Source organism: Schistocerca cancellata, chromosome 3, assembly GCF_023864275.1.
Source record: "Schistocerca cancellata isolate TAMUIC-IGC-003103 chromosome 3, iqSchCanc2.1, whole genome shotgun sequence".
Taxonomy (NCBI): Eukaryota; Metazoa; Arthropoda; class Insecta; order Orthoptera; family Acrididae; genus Schistocerca; species Schistocerca cancellata.
The window spans coordinates 448,336,958-448,353,753 of record NC_064628.1 but is presented as its reverse complement, the minus strand read 5'-3'; positions in this window follow the sequence as shown (position 1 = coordinate 448,353,753).

Below are 16,796 nucleotides of genomic sequence, written 5' to 3'. Positions count from 1 at the left end.
CGACGTCGGCAGGCACTATCGGAACAATTACTTCAATGTTTTGCATCGAAGAGTTGCCTGAAGTGTTGGTGCACTTAATTCAGTGTTTTGCATCGAAAAGTTGCCAGAAGTGTTAATGTGTGATAATGGACGACAGTTCACCTCACAGGAATTGACCAGTTTTTCTTGGACAATAGTATTAAACATGTGACCACAGTGACATTCCACCTGCAATAAAATGGTGAAGCTGAACGTTGCGGGCAAACATTCAAGGCGCGAATGAGTAAATTCCGTGGAATTCCTGTCCACCTGCTGTACGATGCCTCGAGATGGACCTTCCCCAGCTGAACTCCTACAAGATCATCGCATTGCACATGCTTCATCTGCTGCCCCTACCAACGAGGTAACCCCCGTCAGTTCATAGATTCTCATTTTTAGATCCAGGACGCAGTACTGTTCAGGACCTTTTGCACAGACAGCGATGGAAACAGTGGACCATTTTTCATGTACTCGGACATAATATGTTCTTTTGTATGTCCAAATTTTGACTAGAGGTCTTGCGGACCACAGCCGTTCACTGCTGTAAGAAAATGAAACGCCTACAGCCGTCCTTATGATCTTGTTTATTGTGGAGCTGCCACTTTTGGCGCTTCAGTGCGCAATCTTTAGGCAGCAGTTGCCGCTGAAGGGGTTATCCCGATCCATATATACACAGCATCAGTGGCCAACATAATTGGTTTAAGCAGACTATTTTTAATTGTGATGCCAGCACTACAACCACCAACTGCCAACTCAGTTGATGGCCTGAGTGCTGACACCACAGTCTAATGTCTAATGAGATGCAATATGTTCAAAACGTATATAGGGAACCACTGAAGAATAATGTATCTAAAACGCTCCCAGAATCAAGATATCAAGCATTTCACTCTATAATATGTCCTGTGTGCGGTATTCACGAAATTATCCCTTTTAGCATAAACAGCTCGTACATATCCCCGTTCCAGGGCCAGTTTTTCTCGTTGTATTTCCTTAATACGAACAGCTACTGGATGCTGTGACTCTCCGAGTTGTGTGAGCTTGAAACGCCACCTAAAGCTCATCTCGCTGAGGTAAAATTGAGTTCCGTGTGTCAACGGTGTTTCAAACAACCTCGACGAAGATATTCCGCTTAAAGACAAAAGATGGGCGCCAGAGGTGGTGCTGTCATTCGCAGATAGTCTGGAATTTTAAAGGAAAACTGACGTTTTCTCACCAACGAACTTTTAAATCAAGAATACTGCACTTTGTGAGACAAAGAAAGTTTTCGAAAGTCACAGACAGGTAAAGGCACGTAAACCCCAAGGAGAAATTTACTGGACTATATTAACTAAAACACTGTTAATCTTCAGAATCATATGCCCCTTGAGTGAATTTTCAGATTTTTAATACATTTCTTGCGTTGTATTTTGGTTTATAATTAAATACTGAAAAAAGAAATAGCCTGTAATATAGCACATTGTCACTGCATGAACTGCAGCGATGAAAATTAATCTGGTTTAATGAATTTAACGTAATCTTCTGATGGAAGCTATACACATCTTTCTTTTTTGTCCTTGGGATACTTCTTTTTGTGGGTAACTTAATTGTTCTCTGGGATCTGTCTGATGCCATTCATCTTTATCTTTCCCTACTTTCTATGTCACTTCATTTTGTACATCTTTTGTAACATCTGAAGGCAATTATTATTACTTTCCCCTTTTATGAGTTTACCGCCGCGAGCATCTTCCTTAGATAATTCCCGTGAACCAGAAATGTAGTTCAAAAATCTTTTAGTCAACCTTAAGTTGAGGTTTGGTCATTTTGATTCCGTTTGAGAACTACAAAAGCTTAGTCTTTACATTTGCTTTATACGTACATTCAAGGTTTTAGCCATATTTTCCCTAATTTTACTGTGTAAACGATAGTTATTTACATTTCTCAAACGTTTGGCCCACCTTTCTTTTTCGGGAATTACAGCAGCTTAGTACTTGTGTTAACTTCGTCCTTACTATGGTTTGTCTGATATCATTAGGTGTGTTCTAGTTATTCCATTTGTCTTAATCTTCGTTCCCTTTCCTTCTATCCTCAACTGCTTATGTTAGTGGGTTTTGGGTTTTGACCTGAAATTATCCTCTACCTGTCAATTTAGATGACATGTAAGCCCTCTATTTGGTTAATGCTTTTTACTGCATGTTATAAACGTCTATTTGCATCTGTTGTTCCTCATTTTTCCCTCAACTTTGTTTATTATTCAAAATGTCTTAGTGCTTTTTAACGTAATTTAGTTTTTATAATTTTTAATTATGTTTTTAACTGTGACGGCTAGTCAGAGTCGCCGGTCATTTATTTATATAGTTGTCAGTATGCGTAATACATTTCCCTATATTACGCCGTTGTCTGATAATGTTTTATGCTATTGATGTAGATATTCTGTGCTGCGGCTAGTATTTATAAACGTTGTAGTTAGAGCTCCTGAACGGAAAGATAGCTTCTAAATACACACTGGGACCTCGCGCTAGGCTTTGAGTCGGATGTCTCAGCAGAGCCACTTACTTGCGTCGCTGAAAACTCGTACCCAGCGGCCGGCCTCTGCGTGAAGATACTGGAAAGTTCAATGTAGCGCCGTTTCCATTATCGGCCGACGGCGTCACCCTCAGCTAATGATTAAATAAACCTCTCATTGTACCCATTCTTCAGCCCTTTTTACAAGTTACCTCATTTCCGTGTAAAAATTTATACGCGCGATTACCACGTGACGTAAGGTTTTGCGGTTTCATTTACTTAAGACCGATGTTCAGCTTCGTTTGATTTATGTTATAGACACGAGCGCCCTCATTGTGGTTAGTCTTAGTAAGCTTTTAGGCACACTAGCGGTAGTTGCTTCTTACATAAGCAAAATCTTTTATAGTCAAACTATCAGTCTGCTGGTGGTAATCATCGTTTTTTAATATTTTATTTATGATGCGAAGATTTTTGGTCACCATATATTAGCACTTTTACGTTATTTTTTAACTGTTTGGCAGTAGTATGTAAAAAGTGTTTAGCGAAACTACGTTAATAATCTGTTTATTACTGACACTTATTGTTATTAATCTGCTGTTAATTGTGATCCAACCGTCGTAAACACTAAATTCTTATTCTATGTTCATTTTTTTGTAGGACTCTACAGGCCAGAGTTAGATTGACGGTTGCTTTTCAATGTAAGCTTTATTGTACGATCCTCTTACGATGGCAAATTAACTTGCCGAAAATATTCAAGAAGTTAATTCAATAAAAAATTTGTGCAGTTTACGACTGATTATTCTTAAAAATGCTCTTCTATGTTAGCGATTTCGACATAGACGTTAATTAGCAGAAATTATCACATATGCTTCTCCCGCATACATTAAAATGTGAAATTATTTCTACCAACTGCCACTATATTCGTGATGTGTTGTAAACTTTTATTATATCCTCGTATTTTTTCCTTAGTATTCTTGTCAAGTGTCGGATCACAGGATTTCTTTAGGTCTGTAATGGCAAGATCAGTCATTATTTCCTAACTTCTTCTTTACGTCAACATTGTTTAATGATAGTTTTTACTTTTATCCTTCTAATTTTCACACAGCTTGCAACGTTCCAAGCCACGACATGCTACCGTATCCATTCAATTATAAATCCTTAGTAAATGAAGCTTGGATATTCAGTTACTCTTAATTTACCTGTAGTTTCAGTAGTGTGCTTTCCAAGGGTATCGGTAACTTGGGTCTGGTAGATTATGAAACCTATGTCCGCCTTTTAGCGTAACTGGCATTTTACCTCATTTAACAAGCTATAGATGTACAACGCTACTCAATTTACAACATCAAAATGTGTCATAAAGTAAGATTAACATATCTTCAGAATACAATTTTTTGGGAGCATTCTGAGTAAACAAAGCTGAAAATTTCTTGGAAACATTTGGGCTATTTTAAAAGTAAACCAAATAATTCTGGGCACCGATTTTTATTGAAGGCAACGTATATTTTCTCATTCATGTAGCTGCTCAACTGGCATCAAGAGGCTGAGTGCACATCGTTCCAGTCGTCCCACCAAGGAAATATCCTTGTCAGTAGTGGTATTGAACAGCTGAACACCAGTGTCAATCACTTTCTTTTTTTTCCCTTTGGCGATGGTGTCTTCTTTTGTGCCTTCGTCAGCTGTCTTCTTAGCTTTACTTATTTTATGTTCTTTGAATTTTACTTTTTTTTATTTCTACAATTCTTCTTTTCTACTTTCTGTATTATTATTACTTTTAGAAAATTCACTCTTGTAATAAAAATTAAAATTTCATTCACACTTCAAATAATATTTGTTTCTTCACAATGTATAATAATTCAAAGAAAATTTTCTTCTTCTGACTTTTATGTTTAATGAAGATCAAGTATCGTTTGAAATTTAACGCCCTTGTTCCTCAGCTGGGAAATTTATTTACAATTACTTATCATACATCTCTTAATTTAGTACTCCTAAAAATAAAACATATAATTTAACCGAAAATTCAAATTCTAATAGTGGGCACTGCCTTCTGACTACTTCCTTTGAGCAACGCAGTTTCGGAATTCTGTTGAAGTCTTCTCAGTTACCAAAGCGGTCTTGGGCCGATAAAGTCTGCACCTTACTTCAGCCTCAACAGCAGTCGCCTACTGTAGCAAATCCCTCCTACATGTGTTTTCCGATTGTCATTATCCTACTCCCTGTTTCTCGAACAGAATTCCCATTATATTCACAAAGTGGTATTTCTGATCTTCTGGTACATCTTCTAACACGACTCTCGCATAAATTTCCTTTTTTTATTTCTAGTGTAGTTCTCATAGTTTTCAAGGAGCAGTTGTAGCGCTTGTATTTTTCAGGGAAAGAAACCTGCTCTGTAAAAAAATATAGCATTCAGAATAGTTTCTTTCCCATCATTCTCCTAGAAAGAGATAAATTCTTTTTATGTTTCTGCCACGTTTCTCTATATCGTTAACAAACGAATAACTGGTACAATGTGGAAGCTGTATTGCATTTTAGACCCTTGTTTGTGTCGTGAGGCCTACTGAATATCGTTTCTCGTTAGTACTGACGATGAAATTGACAATTCAGTTTCGTGTCACATGTATTTCTGTGGGAAGTACTTAATTACTTATATTTCACCCAAATAATTTTCTAAATTCTGTTTGGGAACTTTTCCTCCATCGTATTTTGTTTCTCTTTTGATCTTAATCTGTCGATGATACATTGGCAGTTCCTCTTGTTTTTGTCTTGTAAAATATATCTCATGGACCTTAGTTCAAATTAACAGAATGTAATGCGTTTCGGTGTGAAGTTTATTGTACTTATATTTATAGATGACTGAAAACTTTTGTGTTTAATGTTTGGAATAATTTCGATGTTTGCTGTTTTAATGGCTTTCAGTGAGTTGCAGGGAACTCTTTATAGATAAATCATTAGTTTCTTTTATGTGTCTGTTAATTCAAGTCCTACCTCTTCCATTTTTAATTTTTCCTACTGCCACTCAAAAATTATCTCCTGGCCAAATGTATCGACAAGCTGTTAACACAATGGCTTTTGCTGTTTTCTTAGCATGGGTAACATTTGCCCTACATTCATCGCAATTAATTATTTTAGTTTATTTACATCTCAATTAATTATTTAGTTTACATACATCTCTCATAAAATTTATATGAGGATACCTCATATATTCTATAGAGCCTTTTCAAGTTAGATGCTATTATGCGAAGAGGGCAACTATAAAGAGTTACAGCAAATATTGTATTACGTTCCACGCATTTTTTCCAAACTGTACGTTTGTGAGACTATTAAGATTTGCTTCTTATTATCACACCAACGACATCAGCGTACGCATTAGCAATTTTTTTTCCATTTCGGATGCTGAAATGCGGTCTGTTGAATCATTCAAATTAATTCAAAGCATTGCACTAGTTGCAATATTCAGAACCACTGATAATCGACTAGCCTGTAGGATTCCGTTTCCAGTCAGAATGTTCTTGTTATACTGCCCATTATTGATACATTTGTTTTCATAGCTTTTAAGATGTCAGTTGAAACGTTCTCATTATTTTAATGTAATCTGATGTACGTGAGAGTTTGAATAAGATTTTCGTGGATTACTGTGTCGAAAACTTTTCAAAGTCTTTAAATACAGGACCATCATTTGCTGGTGTATTTGAAAATGTTTCAACGACGCCCTGTCATTAATTAGTCTTGGATATGCTGCACCCTGAGAGACAAGTCTGATGGCACCCAATTATAGTTTGTAGGACTAGCCTTAATCTATCTTTGGTAACCCTCTCTATTATTTTACAATCCGAGTTCATTGAGGTTATATGTATCATCTCGTTTATGTTCTTTGTTTCTAACTTTTCAAAATACCACAGTCGCACTAAAATCTGATGGGACAGCCTCTCCATTCAGAGTTTCATTTATAAATTCCGTAATTTTTTCCCATTATAAGTATAAATCCATTAATCACTGCTTAATCTCAAAACTTTCGGTCTCACAAAAGTCCTATCAAAAGTAAATTGTAAGATATCATTTCTCTGTAAATTAATCGTATTCATTATGTCTTCTGGTTCATTTTAAGCGAAGCCACAATCGGAAAAGAACAGGTTGAGATTGATCTTAGAGATAGCGACACAGCCTTTTTAGATACAGACTCCAGGCGCTGCCACCACAGATCTTTCCCGAACTGAGGGTGCGATTCGAACGACCAGCTAGCTAAGGGGCGGACACCTACAGGAGGAGCCAGCGATAAAAATTTTGCTGGATCTCAGGACATGTGCGATTACTATTTCCGTCGACAGTAATTTTTTCTTCTGACTGAATGAAACTGCACTTATCCCAGGCTGCGACTGAGACGACCCAGAAAATCGCATATAGCAACAGAGCCTATCCTAAGGGTTTTACTGAACATGTCCAATGCTAAGCCTTGGAACCGAAGGACTGAAAAGCGTTTGATATGCTGTTAAAGAAAGCCAATGATTTATCTAAACTATGAATCTGAGTAACCTGATTGTCTCAAGACCACGAAATATGCCAGCGAGACTGAAACCCACAGAAACATTGTATGTCATTGAATAATTGTGTCACGGAGAAAGATTTAAGAAACACGTGTTTGAAGTTCTTGATCCCACTCTGAATGAAATTGATTACGTCAAACTCCACAATGTTTCAAAGAGTTACTTCGAGTAGATACAGCAGTCTTTAACCTGCACACGTTTCATCCATAGCTCGAAACGCTCGAAACATTGCAAATCATGTGCATCGATGAAAATTATGCTCTATTAGAAGACAATTGAGTGCAGTACATGACAGATCTTAACAACTCTTCCTAGGCGTCATTCGCCTGATCATAGTCACTATTACAGTTCCAGTACTGTCAGAACCCTCTGAGAGGTCAAACAGCGCTCTGAGACGATTTAAAACTTGTCTCGGATCAGCAAACACACAGTCGACTCACGCAACTACACTCTTTCATGCTCATCAAGACAGGGCTTGGCAAATTAATATTATGGATGTCACAAAAAAAAAATGTGTTTTAAGAACTTTGGAAGGTAAAACTCTATTCGAAGGTTACAGGTGGACGTTTTTGAGATATTAGTTATATTAATTTTAATTTACCCAAAAATGAATTTATTTATTTATTCAATTTCCATGCAATCTAAAACAAAACACAATTTCTGTGGCAAATTTTATGTAAGAGGCTATTACATTCGTTCTTCGGTAGGTTTTTTATGTGTACTGAACTTGACTGAGACGTAATTCTCACGTTTTATAAAATATTACTAGCTACTTAATTAGGGTTTATCAATCGCTATCCATTATTTTTGTTCTCTTTCGACATTTTAAAATTTATAGTAATTTCTTAGTCATAATGTATAAAAATGTATGTGCGGAATTTAGGTTAGAATGAAAAGGACGTGGAAGTGGAGGATGATGCAGATCTGGACAGCAAAAAGGCAGAAGAACAGGTTACGAGCGAGCGCTCACAACAGGGAATTGTGATCGGCTGATAACATTTTTGCTTAAACGACTTAACTGTGTTGCCTGGATTGTTTATTCATTAAAACCACGACTGATTTCTTTGTGAGTCTCTTAATGAGCGTTCACTATGTGTGTAGCTGTCGGCGGGATGGGAGTCCTTAACCATTTGCTTATCTGCCGTTCCTGCGTGAAATCACCATTTGATAGTCGGCAAAAAATGGTCTAAGGGATCGCTGTTGTAATTTGAAAACTATGTATTCCAGTCACTGAATGCTAGCCTCTATTTTGACTGGGCCAGAGGTGGCATCCCTCGTTCACGTCTGTCAAATGACTGAAGATAGCGTAATATAGCGCCGAAACTAGTTGCTCAAATAAAGTAACAACTGGAAATTTAGACAGCTGAAAGGTGGTTTGTTTCGTCGTTTTTTATTCAAAAGCCGAGGTCCCTCGACCACCTGTATAAAGATGTACTTACACAGACCGTTTTATAGTTTCTTTTTATACCAGTGCGTTTTGCATGAAATCACCGATGCCGTTGCTAGACAGACATAGCCAGTACGACTCTGAAGTACTCCTACGAACGTAGTACAAAGTAGTTGCCGCTTAACAGTGATCAAAGCAACAGTCAGCACAGAGTTATCCTACATATTTGTAGAAGATTGTAATGTAGCAGACTGACAGTGAAAGTAAGTGTATCTAACAATTTTGTTAATAAATTCCAAGATTCATACATCAGATGATTGCTAATACCTACATCGCCACTCAGTATGATAGCATAACAAATCAAAGTTATAATATTAAACACTAAAAATATTAATTACAGTTTGAAACCTGAAGCGTTGCGTTAACTTTTACTTTTATGAACAAAATATTGTTGAATTAAAATTTTAGCGATAAAGTGTTTAAACCAACCTCAGCTGCATTTAGTAAAACGTATTAAATTGTCAGAATAGTGATTTTGTAATGTTGATGCCTTAAGTTGTTCTGAAAGCGGTGCTGATATTCAAGACAATAAAAGCGGGTTAAAAGCTGTGAGCTATCTGGGGACGTTAACCTTGAATTACTGAGCAACTGTTTCACCAGGTATCCAGTCTAGCTTACCAAACTCCCAACCAGACTAACATTAATTATAATCTTTTAATAGTCATCTTACGACAACCGGTGATCTATATATAAAAAGAGAATGTAAATAAAAAGAAATAAATCAGTTTAGATTTGGACATTTATTTCAACATTGATCATTATTCCTTTAAAATTTCAACATATTAAACTTGATTAATAACTAAACTGGTGCCTTATTTAGGACTGTGAAAATGTGAGTTTGTAATCTTATGGAACACATCAAATATGGAGCCAAGATTGGGAGACTGCATACAAGACTTCATTCATAAAATAACACACGAAGAATGTTGAAACGTATGCAAGAGGAAATTAACCACAACCAACCAATTCAATTTTCACCCAAAGAAGTTATGTTCGTAGTGCAATCCTGCCAGTCATGAAATTACCACACACTGGTATACCAAATTCATACTAACTCTCAGTGAATCTTCCCAAAAACAATAGCTGAGGGCTACTTTGATGATTACACCACATGCTTCACATGGTGAATTTGATGTACACAAAGAGTGTAACTCCACAATAATTTTGATGATTAAAATAAATTACATCTAAACGCAATTTACAAAACAAAAACCTCAAACTGGTTACTATCGTCTTACTATTAACCTGATGGGTCAAACAATTGTATAAGCATGTGGTACTGGTCTCACAAAGTACACCCCACATGGTTTGAACATAAAGAAAAGTTGCTATATTGAAAAATATTGTCAAGACGAGACATTATAATCTTATGCACATTCGCATTTAAGATTGATGATCTTAGTTAGAGTTACAGATCATCAACACGTGGTTCCACTTTACTCACAAAGTAGTGACAAAGCAATCATTGGAAGATATTCTGAACTTCACACTCGAATTACACTGCATTGCAATTTAAGATAACATAAGATATTTTAGATATAAACCTGAAATAAAGGTGATTAAATTTTCAGTTAGGCTGAACTTAAGAAATCCATTGTCCTACGGACTTAGCAGAGACACACTTAGCCAGAGATCTTACCACTTCAGACGCTACCCACGGACAGACTGGCCTGGGCCCCTACCGAGGGTACCTCACAGATACAAACGGAAGTGACCGCTGAGGCAGCTTCCTATACCAACATGACAAGGAACGAACAGGACTGTACCAAGAATAGAATCCTCATTCCTTTTAGAAAGCGTAGCTACCTGTTCCAATGTTGGTCCTACTGTTCTCTAGCAGACAGGCTTGTTTACTACCATCAAGCACGCAACTAGAAATATATTTGCTCATTCATCCTTTCACACAGAAGGGAAGGGGGATAACAGTATCTTATCATATACACTTTATAAAAGAAACCGCATGTAGGTTCCATATGAGACTGTCTGACATGACTTACATATAAACTGTGTTTTAAAGTGTAGTAGTGTGACAGATCGTTCTTGTTTTTGTGTAAAAGTAACACATTCAACTGCTCAGTCTCCTCCCAGATAGAGTCAGAAACACCATAGTAAATTTAGAAGAGGAATTTATGCTGTAAATGACAATAGATTTAAGAAATTGACATGAAAGGAATCCAACAGAGACCTTTCACTTTTAATAGAAGCTTATGAGATTAAGTTTGCTGATAATTTTTTATATTAGCTTGTAGTTGGTCTATATTTTTAATATGGCCAGCATGATTTCAAGTGTGGAACTGATACTCCTAGTGCAGCTAATTTTCGTTATTCTGGAAGGCTATAAAAATTTTTATGGCGGTTGGTGCACTGGAAATGATATTATTTGTTCACAGATCGGTGTGCGATTAAGCGATGTTTACATTAGCGTGACTGTGCATGCAACCAGTGTTGTAGGGACTGAACAACAGGAACAATAATCTTACCGCTTCCTAATCCTCAATAAATTTCACCTATCATGAAATGATATGTGCTGATGCTGGTAATGGGCTTAAGGAGACTAAACATCTGTCATCTGTCTCCAAGGACGGAATCAGTGACTTCTGTGTCTCAGTGTGAGAAGGTACATTAAATGTTTCCGTAGCGTGTTTCTCAGGCGGGTCATGTACCAGCCCGGTGTTCATCCAGTGCGATATGGGGAACACCAAATCCAAGCTGGTTACCGGGAAGGACTCGACCCAATAGAGCGCTTAGTCGAGCATGGTTATTCAGGCGGATTGAAGTGAAATATCTTCTCCCATAACTATTCTTTTAATTAGTTTCGTCAGTAGCAATGAACGTATTTCTTTCCTCCTGCAACCTGGAAATCTGTTTACCGCTGGTCAGCTGTAGATTCGTCCTTTGAGCAACAGCGAGAGCGGGTTGCAGCATTCCCACAATGGCTGCGCGACTTCTGTTATTACTGCCTCCACGCGCGTCTCTGGAAATCCAATTTACGCCGAGTATTCGCGCCGACGTGAATATTATTCCTATCTGACTCGTGCAATACATTCGGCGCTACATATTTCTCTTTTATTCTTCCTTGGCGTATTTCCTGCCATCGATTTCCCATAAGCGAGCGGCGGACATAAAGTTCCCCCTACCCCACCCCCCCTCACTTCCCAACCCTTCGCCGCATTAGTTTCGCGGAGGCCGCCAGCGGCAGCGGTGGCGCCACGCAGCGCGTGTATGCGGTATTAAATTCCTGACGGGCCTGCAGAAAGAGCCGTTATGGGGCTGGCAGGCTCTCGGGGCGTGCTCCATCCTAATGACAACTTATCTGCCGCCCGCTGCGCGCCTGCACAGTCCCACCACCGCCGGCATTTCAATAGGGCCGCTGCGTTCACGTGGAGTGCACCTGGACTGCTTACTATTACTTGTCCTGAATCTACCTGTGGCACGCGTTCAGTCGGTGACTACCTGCAGATGTCTCTCATACTTCCTTGAAGCTGTAGCCTATTATGACACGTTATACAAAAGGTAGCACTACTGCTCCTTGTCTACCAGAAGCTACTAACAATAATAATTACTGTACCTCTATCTACAAAAAGCAGTGTTCCGACTGCTGACTTACTCACTCAAACACTGATTCATTGCCTCCAGGAAGAAACCGCTGTGGATAGAAACTTCAGAGTCAGAGCGTATGTTCATCTTATACTGTGGGTGCCGTTAAAGAAAGCATTTTCCGAAGGGGAGAAAAGTTTTTAAGGCAATTTTTAAGCTCGACCTACGAAAATTGATATTTTGTTTCCCAGTCAGAAATACAGAAGTACATGTGTCAGCATTTTTGGTAATTTAACCACCATGGGGAAGAACTTGTCGATGGAAATTTTTTAAAAATAAATCATTGTTAACTACTAAAGTATTTTTAAAGATACATCTATGGAAATTGGTGTTTGACTTCTCAGTTAGAAACGAAAAAAAAAAAAACGTGTTTCTGTGTTTTTGGAAATTCAACCCTTAAGCTAGCGAAGCAGAAGACAAATTTTTTAATGAAAATATTTCATTATGAAAGCATTTTTTTGGAATTTTTTATGGAAATATGACATTACGTAATCGCTAGTGCAGAAACACTATGAAAATTTATATGTGACTATTCCGTTAGAAATAAAAAAAAGGCATTTCACTGTTTTGCGAAGTTTAGCCCCTAAGGGCGTAAAATATGGGGTGAAATGCTTTATAAAAATATTTCATTGTATAAGTTTTTTTGAAGCTAAATCTTTTAAACTTAGTGTTCGCATTCTCGGCTGGAAAATAATAAATACGTGTTTCACTGTTTTGGAAACTCAACCCCACTGATTCATTATAGCTCAGCCCAAACCACTGAGGGTAGAGACTTTAAATTTTGAGAGGGTCTGTCCCATACTGTAGGCATCGCTTTCGAAGCGAATATCCGTAATTCCACTCGTAAGGCAGTGAAATAGGGGATAGCAGGCCTTTTGAAAATATGTAGGTATTGAGGTAATTTTGAAGCTAGAACTACGAAAACTGGTACTTGGTTTCTCAGTCAGAAATAAAAAATAGGGTTTAAGCGTTTTTGCAAATTCAACCACTGTGGAGGTAAAATAATCGATGAAACTTTTTAAAAATGAATCATTATTAAAGAAACTATTAAAGCATTTTTAAAGCTACATCTATAAAAAAAAGGCATTTGACTTGTAGCGTATAAACAAAAAAGTACGAGTTTCAGCGTTTTGGAAGATTCAACCCCTTAAGGGTGAAAAATAGAGGATGAAAAGTTTTACGAAAGTATTTCATTATGAAAGCATTTCCAAAGCCAAATCTATGAAAATATTTTTTTTTGCTTCTTTGTCAATAAAAAATATGTTTCACTGCTTTTGGAAATTCAGCCCCTAAAGCGGTGAAATAGTGGACGAAAATTTTTAAGAGAACATATTTGCATCGAAAAGGTTCTAAAGCAAAATCTAAGAAAACTGATATTTCTCCTCTCGGTTAAATATAAAGAAATGTGTGTTAGAGGCTGAAAGTTTCTGTGGCACAACAGCGCAAAAGACATGATGAATAACAACTTTCGACTCCAGCTACCAGAATCGCATTTTCCTTAAAAGTGCATTCATAAAAGCCCATGCTTCTATGGCCTTAATTAGCGTGAAGAGTTTGTCAAGTGTTGCAATTTGTGGATAACATAAAAATTCGGTTAAAGAAAAACAAAAAAATCTGTGTATGTCGTATAGTCTACGCGAGCAAAACAGTGGGTACTCAATTACAGTAATTGTTATTCATCCACGTATTTCTTTCCTCATTACAGATATGTGCACGTAGCAAGTGGTACGCACTAGACAAAGAGTCATCGAGCAAGGTGGCGCTGTGGACTGGACTCCTTCGGGAGGACGATGATTCGAACCCGCGTCCCGATATCCTGATTTAGGTTTTCCATGATTTCCCTAAATAGCTTCAGGAAAATACTGGGATACTTCCTTTGAAAGGGCATGGTCAGCTTCCTTACCTAATCCAACGGGACCGCTGTTTCGCTGTTTGGTCCCATCCCACAAATCAACCAACCAAAGAGTCGCACTACCACACTGACAGTTCTGCACGTTTCAAGTTATTGTTTTTGGGACAGCATTAGAAAAGAAATCATTTACATTTAGATATAGTTCTTACTGTTTTTACGACTTAAAAGGGGAGGGTCTGACATACGGGTAACCGACTTCGATCAAGTTTTACAAGGACGTTCGGTATTGCCGGCCGTTGTGGCCAAGCGATTCAGTCTGGAACCGGTTAGGTTAGGTTTAAGTAGTTCTACGTTCTAGGGGACTGATGACCTCAGATGTTAAGCCCTATAGAGCTCAGAGCCATTTGAACCATTCGTTCGATATTCAAAATAAGGGATCATGTGTTCCGACTTTTTGTTAGACACTGTCTAGTTTTTGAAAAAAAAAATGCGATCAAAGTTGATGAAGGAAAATTGTATTTCAATATTTCTCCTTGAAAGACCGTATAAAAACAAACATTTTTATTAATATAATATGGAATACGAAGATAATAATATGCGAGCTATTAACTTTTTCCGTTTTTTCATGCTGTAGCATGGATACTCGTCATGCAATGTATCTAGCACAGTATGGCAGTTGAGCGTTTCCGGCGCGGTGCTGAACGCGTTCGGTTAGAAGGCAGGCTGCTCTCTGTAACAGAAAAGGAAAACACAGGAAAGTATTCAGCGATCCGGTTTAAGAGGTGTTGTATGATGTCCACCCAATCCAAATGACGGGAATGATGATGGAAGAGAAGTCGAGACGTTAGTCTACCAAATCGCTGGTCCGTGTTCGATTCATGCTCGCAGCTCTTTTTCCATTCAGTATAAATACCTTTTAAGTAAAATATCGAGAGATGTGATTAAAAGTACTGACAGTTATTTTCATCGTCATACGTAACACCCAAGCCAAGTTATTGAGTAATCCTACCTGGTCAGCTATTCGTGCTCGCAATCAGTGTGATAAAACTTACAAAAGGAACATGCAAATTATAAATATTTGTCGGATCATGTAAACGAACTCTCGCACATTGTTTGTGGAAAATATATCTGATTCACCCTACTAAAAACAGATCTGTCATAAATCAGTATGGATGCTTACCAAGTGTACAATAGCATCTCATCAAATACATTCGCGGACAAATAATTAGGTACCAACGCATGAATTTTGATAGCATCCACTCTGTCTTGTAATTGAAGTGAAGTGATTATTTTCCTCTGTCTTGTAATTCTCCGTCCCACTGTGGTGTTGCATGATTTTCAAATTGTGCGATGAAATACTTAGCTGTCGTAAATACACACCGCAATAAAAGTACTGCATCACCCCGGTTCCCAGAACTCCTGGAGACAGACGTTGACTGTGGATATTGTATCACAGACACAGTCCCTTGACTGTTCAGAGATGTCACTAAACCCGCCCAAAGATGTAAACAACCACGCTTGAGCAGAGCCTATTAGACAAAGGGGGTCCGACAGCCGACCAGTTCCAGTCATTCCACCAGGAAGGAGGGACACGGCTCGTGTTGTCTGTAGTTCAACCATGCCTAGACGGTCAACACCGCGGTTGTTTCTTTGTGCCCGGAAGGGCTCTTAACAAGTGAAGTGTCCAACCGTCTCTGAGTGAACCAAAGCGATGTTGTTCGGATGTGGAGAAGATACAGATACACAGGAATTGTCGATGACATGCATCCTTCAGGCCGCCCAAGGGCTACTACTGCAGTGGATGACCGCTACCTACGGACTATGGCACCGAGGAACCCTAACAGCAACGCCACCATGTTGAATAATGCTTTTTGTTGAGCCACAGGACGTCGTGTTACGAATCAAACTGTGCGCAATAGGCTGCATGATGTGCAACTTCACTCCCAACGTCCATGTCGAGGTCCATCTTTGCAACCACGTCACCATGCAGCGCGGTACAGATGGGTCCGACAACACTCCGAATGGACCGCTCAGTATTGGCACCACGTTCTCTTCACCGATCACTGTTGTATATGCCCTCAACCATACGATCATCGGGGACGTGTTTGGAGGAAACCCGATAACGCTGAGCGCTTTATTCACATTGTTTAGCGAGTGCAGCAAGGTGGAGGTTCCCTGCTGTTTTGGGGTGGCATTATGTAAGGCCGACGTACGCCGCTGGTGATCATGGAAGGCGCCGTCACGGCTTTACGATTCGTGAATCCATCCGCCGATCCATAGGGCAACCATATCGACAGCATACTGGCGAGGCATTCGTCTTCATGGAAGACAATTCACGCCCCCGTAGTGCACATCTTGTGAATGTCTTCCTTAAGAATAACGACATCGCTAAACCAAAGTGGCCAGCGTGTTCTCCAGACGTGAACCCTATAGAACTTCACTGACAGATTGAAAAGGGCTGTTTATGGACGACGTGACTCACCAACCACTCTGAGGGATCTACGCCGAAACGCCGTGTAGGAGTTTTTGTACCCCACTTGGAAGGCGGAGCGTGGGTCTGCTCCTGTAAACTGAAGAGTAGGCCAAATGTAGGAAGCGTGTAGGAGCAGGTGAGGTAAAACTCCCGATACTGTTGTTAACGTAACAGTACATTTAATAGAGAATATTAGTCAATGACATATGTAGGTGCGAAGCCGTATATATCAAAGCTAACAAAAGTTATTCAGGCAAAATCTGTCGGCTGGCCAGAGTGGCCGAGCGGTTCTAGGCGCTACAGTCTGGAACCGCGCGACGGCTGCGGTCGCAGGTTCGAATCCTGCCTCGGACTTGGATGTGTGTGATGTCCTTAGGTTAGTTAGGTTTA